This window comes from Muscardinus avellanarius, assembly GCF_963383645.1.
Source record: "Muscardinus avellanarius genome assembly, chromosome: 1".
NCBI classification, from domain to species: domain Eukaryota; kingdom Metazoa; phylum Chordata; class Mammalia; order Rodentia; family Gliridae; genus Muscardinus; species Muscardinus avellanarius.
Window position 1 is genome coordinate 946,213 of NC_137786.1, and position 9,974 is coordinate 956,186.

Genomic DNA, 9,974 nt, shown 5'->3' on the forward strand with positions numbered 1-9,974 from the left:
GGAGGATGCGCGCGGGCGAGGATGCGCGGCGGGCGGCGCAGGCGCGGGGGCGGGCGTGACGCCGGGGCGGGGCCTCCGCAGACCCCGCCCACCGACGGCCCGCCCCCGGCGCCGCCCGCGCCTGCGCCGCCCGCCGTCGGCTCCCACGGCGCCGCCCTGCCGGCTCGGCCCGGCGGCGGAGGGCGCTGGCCGCGGTAGGGCCCGGGGCGCTGCGGGCTGGTGGGCCCGGTGGCAGAGGACCCCGCCGCGCCCCGCCCGGTAGCGCGGGGCCGGCACTTCGGCGCCGCCTCCCTTCCCTCCCGGTTCCCTCCCGCCCGCGGCCTGGAAGGCGGTTCCCCCACGCCGCGCCCCACTGTGCGGGGACTGTCCACGGGGCACTGACTGGGATCCAGGGGCTGGCAGGGGCCCCTAGAGACCAAGTGTTTCTTATCCCCCCCACTGCTCCCACTCTTGCAGCTACCTCCAAGGGCGAGGCAAGACGTTTTTGGGGAGTCCCTAATTTGTAACACGCTATTAACTAGAGCAAAATCAAAATAGCGTTCTGGTCGAAATTTATTACAGATATGAAGAATTCACAGCGTGCCTTCCATTGCAACCCGAGGAGCTGGATTTCTGTGCCCTCTGGTTGCAGGAGATGCCAGGCAGGAGGGCTGAAGGAGGCTCAGATCACTCCAGCCCTGGCGCTTATCCATGGTCCTGGGAAACAGGAGGAAGGGGCGGGAACCCCCCCCCCCCCCGGGCGGGAACCCCCCCCCCCACACCCGCACGGGGTTCCTGGCTGGCCTCTCCAAACCCTGCCCTGAGGATCCCAGGCCTGTCCTTTCCTGGGCACCAGGCGGGGCATCGGCCGGCCCCTCTGACACCCGAGCTGTGCAGCACAGATAAGTGGCCAAGCCAAGGGCCCTTCTGCCTTTCAAGATCTGGGTGGGGAGAGAGAGACAGACCAAAGGTGGTGGCCATCGACATCTTCCACATTCCAGTGGTCAGCGAGCAGGGCACCTGCCAGTCCAAACACTTGAGAGCCTTGTTCTTGACCTCCGCCACTGACCTCACCTTGGGACCTCTTGTCCCACCTGTAAAACACACCCGAAGCTGCACCAGCCTTCCCTCGATTGGTGCAGGGAGACGGGGATGAACCTTGGTGCTGGTGGACAGTGATGGGCTGTTTCATTTTCAGTGGCCGGGCCATCAGCATCCTGCTGACCTCGGGGCTCTTAGTGGCCACTCATTCCACTCCCAGACACAGGAGCCCAGCATTGGAAAATCGGCCCCTTGGCCAAACCTATGTCAAGAGAGTCCCAGGGCATGAAAGCCTTTCAGCCAGAGGGCTGTACTCTGCCCAGGGGCTGGCTGGGGTACTGGAGTTAGTCTGGGGCTTCCGCTGCAGAGGCCGGGGTGGAGTGAGATCTGCATGGCTGTGGGTTGGAGAGCAGGCCCCTTTCAGGGAAGTGTGGGGGGCTGGATTAGCCTGAGAGAGTGCTCAGTGAGTCCCAGGCTGAATCCCCCCAACAGGAGAGGCTGAAGTCCTCAGCTCCAGCACCTATAGGTGTGGCGGCATGTAGAAATAGTCTTTACTTATGGCCAAGCTAGATGAAACTGGATGGTCCCTATCTCATCTGGCTGGTGTTCTTAGGAAGAGGGGACTGGACAGGAACACTCCTGAGGGGAAGAGCAGAGGAAGACTGGCATTTTGCCGTCACAGGCATCCAGTGCCGGTTCTACAAGACCCCTCCCCTCAGCCTCAGAAGGGTCTGGGCTGGCTCTGCAGATGCCTTGACCCTGGACCTCTGGCCTTCAGGACTGGGAGGATAGGGCCCCACTGTCCATCCCAGCTGTGGGTGTTCTCAGCCCCAGGACCCTCACAGTGTAGCCAGGATGGAGAGGAGTCGGCACAGGGAAGCCCCCCCGGGCCCACAGCCCGAGGGGTCAAACGGCCAGGTCTCCTGTGGAGTCCATCTCCCAGGAAAGGACCTTCCTCAGCTACCTTCCCGCTCAGCCTTTGTGGGAGCCAGCCTGGGAAGCATTGCCGGGGCACAACCCAGCAGTGGGCCCTTGGGTCACTGAAGTGTCATTTGGAAGATGCGGGAGGCAGGCAAGTTGTTTCAGTTTGTCAGGGGTGGTGGGACACAGCCAGAGAAGTGACGTCACGAGGAAGACGCGGGTCCTCCTCGGATCCCCAGCCGCAGGGGCCACAGGGCCTGTTCTGAGGACCAGCCCTCTGTCGTAGTCCCTTCGGGCTGCTATGTCTTAGAGCGCACACTGAGATTATCATCTTGGACCAGCTCAGTTTAAATACACAGTATTTGGCTGGGTAGGATTTGTCAGCAAGTGGGCAAATTCCCAGGGACCTGGTGTAATCTCTGAGGTGCTGTCTCTGATGTTATCTGTACCTAGTAATGTCTAATCCCTCCTTCCTCCAAGCTTGGCACGTGCCTGCCTCACCGACCTTTATTGTGACCCTGACAATTGTTAGCGTCAGTGTTTGATTAACTTTTATGATGCCTCCTCTAAAGTTTCTATAAAAAGAAGGCCCTGAAGCCAGACATGGTGGCATGCGCTTGTAATCCCAGTACTTGAGAGGCTGAGACAGGAGGATCGCAGGTTCATGGCAAGCCTCAGCAACTTGTGAGGCCCTCTGCAAGCTAGTGAGACCCTGTTTCAAAATAAAGAATAAAATAGGGCTGGAGGTATACCGTGGAGGTAGAAAGCCTCTGGGTTCCATCCCCAGTACCACTAACTAGCTAGTAACTAAGTAAGTAAGACCTTGGCAACAGAAGGCTGGGAGAATTTGTCATCTATTTCCTCCTGACCCCCCCCAATTATTAATTCTCTTAAAATTATTATATCAGGCTTCATGTTGCTGTCGTGAGAGAAAGACTAGTGTCAGGGAACAGCAACCTTCTGTGGCAGGAACCACGGAACAATTATTAGGGAGTGCACGAAGCCAGCAGCCCTCCGTGGTGGGACCACAGAACAAGCAGCGTCCGCCAGAGCCACCAACACTGCTATCGCAAAATATCACAAGTTTATTCTCCCGCATTTCTGGAGCCTTGGGAAGCCCCAGGCCAGCGGGCTGGCAGGCTTAGGCACTAATGGGCGTCCAGTCCCTGCTTCCAAAGTGGCACTTTTGTTAAGTTCTTATTCTCTCCTTTCCCTCTAGTTTCTTCTGTGACTCAGGTGATATTTAGTTTTATGTTCATGTCCAAATATTTGAAGAAGTTCTAGGTCCATTTCTGTTATTAATTTGATACAGTTCCTTTGTGATCACAGCACACAGTTTTAGTGCAAACCTTTTATGGTCTATAATTATGAATGTTCATGTACATAGGATAAAAATACATACTCTATTTTTGGGTGGTATGCTCTATGAGCCAACCAGGTCCAATTGTTCGATTGCTTTGTTCAAGCCTTCTATATCTTTAATACATTTTGGTTACTCGTTCTGTTGCTAACAACTGAGGCCAACTCTAACTGTGGATTTGTCTATTGCACCTTATAATACTACTGGCCATCGCTTCGTATATTTTGAAGCTGTGTTGTTGGGAGTAGACACCCATGCTGTTGTGCGAATCAACCTTTTTATCATGATGGAAAGTCTCTGCCACCCTGGCCACATTTCTTATCCCGGAGCTGGCTTCGGCAGGTAGGAGGTTACCCCTTCAGCTTTTACGTGCTTAGTGTAACTGTGGCATATGTTTCCAATCGTGTTTTGCTTTTTGTCTTTCTATAGCTTTATATTTAAAGAGAATTTCTTGTTGATAGCGTACAGATGCATCTTGCTTTATTAGCCACTCTTAAAAAACTGTCCTTTTAGCCGGGCGTGGTGGCACACGCTTGTAATCCCCACGCTTGGGAGGTGGAGACAGGAGGATCACGCAGGTTCAAAGCCAGCCGCACTGACTTAAGAGACCCTGTTTCTCTGTTTCCAAATAAAAAAATATAAAATAGGTCTGGGAGTGTAGCCTGGAGGTAGAAGGGCTTCCAGGAACCCCAGTACCACTAAAAAAAAAAAAAAAAAAAAAAAAAAAAACAAACAACAAAAAAAAAAACCCTGTCCTTTTAATAGCAGTGTGTAGATCACCTACATTTGATGTCTCAATGCGGTTGGGTTTAAATATACAATCCAGTTTGTTTTCTGTTTGTCTTTTCTGGTCCTTCTTTATGTGTTTCTTACGTGCTGCATTCCTTTGGGCTAATCTGTATGTTATTACCTCACCATTGGCTTATTACTTTATTTTTTAGTATCTGCCTTAGGGACTATAGTATGTGCTGTATTGCTTAAAGCCATTTTAAATACATCTCTAGTACTTCGCAGAATAAAGGGATGGCAGTGTTATACTCTCCCACCCCTTCTCTCTGCTGTGTGTTCCTTTTATTTCCCCAGCAGTAATGGAACAGAACCCAGGGCCTCACATGTACTAGGCAAATGCTCTACTACTGAGCTACATCCCAGTACCCCCACCCCTTTTGGTAGTAGGGATGGAACCCGGGGGCTTTCCACCTCCGGGCTCCCAGACCTATTTTATATTTTAATTGGTTATCAGGGTCTCATGAAGTTGCTGAGAGCCTCACTAAGCAGCTGAGGCTGGCTTTGAACCTGCACGATCTTCCTGTCTCAGCCTTCCAAGTACTGGGATTACAAGTGTGTGCCACCACACCCGGCTTTATCCCAGTCCTTTTAAGTTTTATTTTTATTTTATGTATTTTTTATTTTATATTATTATTATTTTTTATTAATTTTTGGCGGGTCTGGGGATGGAACCCAGAGGCATTTGAGCTCCGAGCTACACCGCCTGCCCAATATTTTATTCTTTATTTTGAAACAGGGTCTCACTAAGTTGCAGAGGGCCTCACTAAGTAGCTGAGGCTGTCCACGAACCGCAATCCTCCAGTCTTAGCCTCCCAAATGCTGGGATTACAAGCGTGTGCCACCACGCCTGGCTTCAAGTTTTATTTTTAGATAGAGCCTAAGTTGCTGAGGCTGGCCTTGAACATGCGACCCTCCTGCCTCATCCTCTGGTACAGCTGGGATTATGGGCATGTACCACCATACCCAGCTACGGTGATGCTTTTGAATGTTTTGATTTTACATTTGTTAGGAGATCCACAATACAACGTTTTTATTTTTGCTTTAAACAGTCACTTATCTTTCTGAGAAATTAAACAAATTTTCTTAAGAATTTTTTTGTAGCCAGGCGTGATGGCACATGCTTGCAATCCCAGGACTTGGGAGACTGAAACAGGAGGATTGTCCTTGAACAGAAGGTTCAAGGACAGCCTCAGCAAATAATGAGATTCTTATCCATCTAGAGAGACCCTGTTTCAAAATAAAAATTAAAAAATAGGGCTGGAGGTGTAGATCAGAGGTTGAATGCCCCAGGCTTCAGTCCCCAGTGTCTCACACACACACACGCACATGCACACACACAATTATCTTGTATTTATCCACATATTTGCTATTTCATGCATGTTCATCTCTCTGTTTAAATCTAAGTTTTCTTCTTGTATTATTTTCCTTCCTCCCAAAGAAATTTCACTCATATTTTAAGAACAGAGCTGTTTGCAGCCAATCTTTCAGATTTTGGTTGTCTAGAAATATTTTAAATTTACCTTCGTCTCTTTAGGATTTTCCCTGGTGAATATAGAATTCTGACACAAGTCTTCCGTTGTTGTTTTTAGCCTCTGCAGTTTTTAATATCCTTGCCACTACCTGATAGGGTTAGACATGTTCATCCTTGACATTCTGACATACGCAGCGGCGTCTCTTGTGAGGTTAATCTGTGTCTCCCAGTGAATACTGACACAGAACATCTTTTCATGTCCCATTTGCCATCCATAAATTGTTAGGGATCTGCCGGGTGTGGTGGCACAGGCTTGTTGGGAGGCTGAGACGGGAGGATTTGTGGGCGGTTCGTGGGCAGCCTCAGCTACTACTTCGTGAGACCCTTTTCAACTCAGTGAGACCTGCCTCAAAATAAAGAATAAAAATAGGGCTGGGGGTGTAGCTTGGAGATACAATGCCCCTGGGTTCCATCCCCGGTACCACAAAAAAAAAAAAAAAAAATTAGGAATCTGTAGCAAATACTTTTTTTCATTTAATGAGAAAATTTAGAAATGTTATTTATTAGTGGGTCTAGAGAGTTTCTATATATTCTCTTTATATACGATTTGCAAATATTTTATTTCTTTGTGTGTGTGTGTTACTGGCCTGGTTTTCATTTTAATTTTGAAACAGGATCTCACTAAGTTGCAGAGGGCCTCACTGTTGCCAAGGCTGGCCATGAACCTGTGATCCTCCTGTCTCAGCCTCCCAAGTGCTGGGAGTACAAGTGTGCACCGCCACGCACAGCACAAATATCTTCTTCTGACTCTTAACAGAATTCTTTCCTTCTTTCCTTCCTTCCTTCCTTCCTTCCTTGTTCTTGTCAGGTATTTTAGTCACAGTGACCAAAAAACTAACACAGGCAGTATTGCTTCCTCTTTGAATTCCTTTTTTTTTTTTTTTTTCTTGTACTGGGGATAGAACCCAGGGGCTTTCTACCTCCAAGTTACACCCAGCTCTATTTTTTATTCTTTATTTTTCAAACAGGGTCTCACTGAGTTGCAGAGGGACTCACTAAGTGGCTGAGGCTGTCCGCGCCCCTGATCCTCCTGCCTCGGCCTCCTGAATGCTGGGATGACAAGGATGCACCACCACACCTGGCTGAATTCCTTCCTCTTACTGAATAGTTTGTATGGAATTGGTATGCTTTCTTTTATAAATTTTGGTAGAGTCTCCCAGCGAAGCCATCTGGGCATGCATATTTTGTAGGGCTTGTGATGATTTCTTCTTGAGTGAGGTTTAATGTTTATTTTGTTTTCTTTCGCATACTGAAGGTTAAACCTGGAGGCATTCTATCTCTGAGCTACACCCCCCGTCCTATTTTATTTCCTATTTTGAAACAGGATCTAGTTAAATTGCTGAAGGACCGCACTAAATCGCGGAGGCTGGTCTTGAACCTGTGGTCCTCCTGTCTCAGCCTCTCAAGTGCTAGGAGTACAAGCGTGCACCATCAGGCCTGGCTGTGTTTGTATCTCTGTAGGAATTTGTCCATCTCATGTAAGATGTCAAATGTATAGGTATATAATTGTCCATAAGTTCCACTATTTAAAAGACTACTTGTAGAGTGTGTGTTGATATCACCATTGTTACTTCTGATCTTGGCTTTGTGTTCTTTGGGTTTCTCTGTCATTTCTGTTTCTTTTAATCTATCTCTTTTCTAATCTTCACAGTTCCGTTTCTGCTTCGCGCTCTGGGTTTAATTTGCTCTTCTTCCTCTAGTTTGTGAAGGCGAAAGCAGTGGTCATTTGTTTGAGGCCTTTTTTCAGGTTCGTGTAGACTTGTTTTCTGAGTAGCACACGGTCTGTCCTAGTCAACGTCTTTCCTGAGGTTGTGCGGAGGACACACGGCACCCTTGTTTGGTGTCCTGTTCTGGAGCTTGGGCTGATTCCTCTTGGGCTCTGTGAGCGACGCTGTGTAGACCTGTCTTCAGTCCCCGCGCTCCGGGGCTCACAGATGCGCGGTGCTAGCCAGTCTGCTCCCTGCCCTGTGGCCTTCTCCCCTGCACTGTGGCCTTCAGTTACCCTCTCCATTCTCTCGTGAGAAAGCCTTGGGTTTTTCTTTTTCTTTCTTTTTTTTTTTTCAGTACTAGGGGTGGAACCCAAGGGCATTCTACCTTTGAGCTACACCCCAGCCCTATCTTTTATTCCTTTTATTTTGAAACAGGGTTTCACTGAGTTGCAAAGGGCCACACTAAGTAGCTGAGGCTGGCCGCAAATCGCGGCCATCCTCCTGTCTCAGCCTCCCGAATGCTGGGATTACAGGTGTGCGGCACCATCCAGGCAGAAAGTCTTGGACTTAAGGCCACTGTAAATCCAGCATGGTCACTCTTGAGACCCTCTCTTAATTATATCTGCAAAGACCCCATTTAAGTTCGCATTCCAAATAAGGTCACATTCACAAGTATAAGAGGTTAGGAGCTGGACATGTCTCTTTGTAAAACACAGTTCAACTGTAGCCATCAAATCTTGGACAGTTTAGTCCAGTCCACAGCGGATTTTAAGAATGAAACGCATCTTTTTTTGGCACGGATTCCCAGGCGAGCTGCGTGGCCACGTGCTCCTCAGTCTGCTTCCCGCTGGCACCAGGCCTCGTCTCACAGAGAGGCTCACGTCCTTACTCTGTGCCCACGATCCTGCTACGAATCGCACACTGCCACCTGAGCCATGAGATGCCCCGGAAGCCAGTTTGCTGCAGGTTCTTGGGATTCGGAGCTGTGGTCTCCTGAGTCAGGGATGCCACCCATTGGGGATTGGGCCATGCTGACCGCAGTGGTGCCCGGGAAGAGGCCCCGGTGCTCGGACACCTGGAGGAGGACAGTCCCCGGCTGTGGGGCTGGAGCCGCACACTCACACCCTCCTGGAACACACCACGGGTCAGGAGCCCCGCCCAATACACGCACAGAGCACGGCACGTCCAAGGAAAGTGAAATGGGCTCTGCTGTGCTGGCTTCTCCAGTCAACACTGATGCACTGTGGAGAAAGGAAGGAAGGGAGGGAGGGAGGGAGGGAGGAAGGAAGGAAGGAAGGGAGAAAGGAAGGAAGGGAGGAAGGAAGGAGGACCCACTTTGGTACTTTGAACCATTGTTAGCCAGTCAAAATTCACAATGTGTACAAGATTGACTTTCACAGATATATTGAGTCTATAGAGGGTCATTTTCTTTCTACTCAATTTAGTTATTGTGTGCGCCACCAGATAAGGACCCCTATTGTTCCTACACATTGAGGAAATGACGTTAAATCCGTAGCTCCCTAAAACGCTGAGCCTGAGTAGCCCCAGTCCGTAGCTGTCCTGAGCGGCGCCCACACTTGCTGATCCGAGGCACAGGTATTTGGACCAGCAACCCTCCTCAGGCTCTGCTTTCTTGTCCGAGGGCCCCGTGCTGGCGGGCCTCACCTCATAGCTTGCAAGCAGCTCCTTCACACTTGCAGGAAAGGACCTCTGGGCTGAGGAAAGGACCTCGCTGCACTGAGATGTCTGTGCTACAGGTGTCAGGCCTGTGGCACCAGCCTGCTGTCCCTGGGCCCTGGGAAGGACCCTGCGCTGTGTTCCTGTGCCTCTGAGCAGGGCTGTCTTCGCTCAGACATCTGGCAGCCGCCATTTGGGAAGGCTCGGCAGGGAGGGCACTCTCGGGTGGCAGCGCTCTCCCTGCTGGCCTTTCACCAGACTGGAGACTGCGGCTGCCATCCTCCACTCTCTGTTCCCTGCTTCACTGCTGCTGGCTCCTGGCCTCCTGGACTGTCTTCTGTGCTTGTAGGTGCCCCAGAGCCAGCCTCCCGGAGGCCGCCTCCCACTTCAGGAGCAGAGACAGAGCAAGCACAGTCTGCACCTTCCAGGACGTTCTCTAGGGCTCCTGAGGCCTGGCCCCTCTCCCCTGCACCTCCACCCTGGCACTGCAGTGCATCTTCACACACACACACACACACACACACACACACACACACACACACACACATTCTCCACGTGGCGACAGCCCGTGGCTGTCAGAGAAATTTCTTCTATCCGTGGGACGTTTGTCACCAAAGAAGCATCCAGGTATTTGGTGTGAGATTATGTTTACTAGGAAGCTTTGACTTCACTTAATACTCAAGTCAGTATTGACCACAGGTGTGGTGTAACGCTCGTCCCTGGTAGCTGGAGAACTCCTGCGGCAGCGTGGGTCTGTCCCCTCCTCCTCAGTAGCAAATGAAGGACGCCCAGCTACGTCACAGCAGAGGTGACACTTCTTCAGTGGTTTCTAAGCAAGATCAGAGAGACTTTTGAGACGCAAAGGCAGGAGCATTTCCACACTCAAGCGCAGCCTTCTTTACACTGTGGGTTTGCAGAACAAATGTTTGCTTTATTTTTGCCTCCTGAAATGTCAGGGAAAGCACAA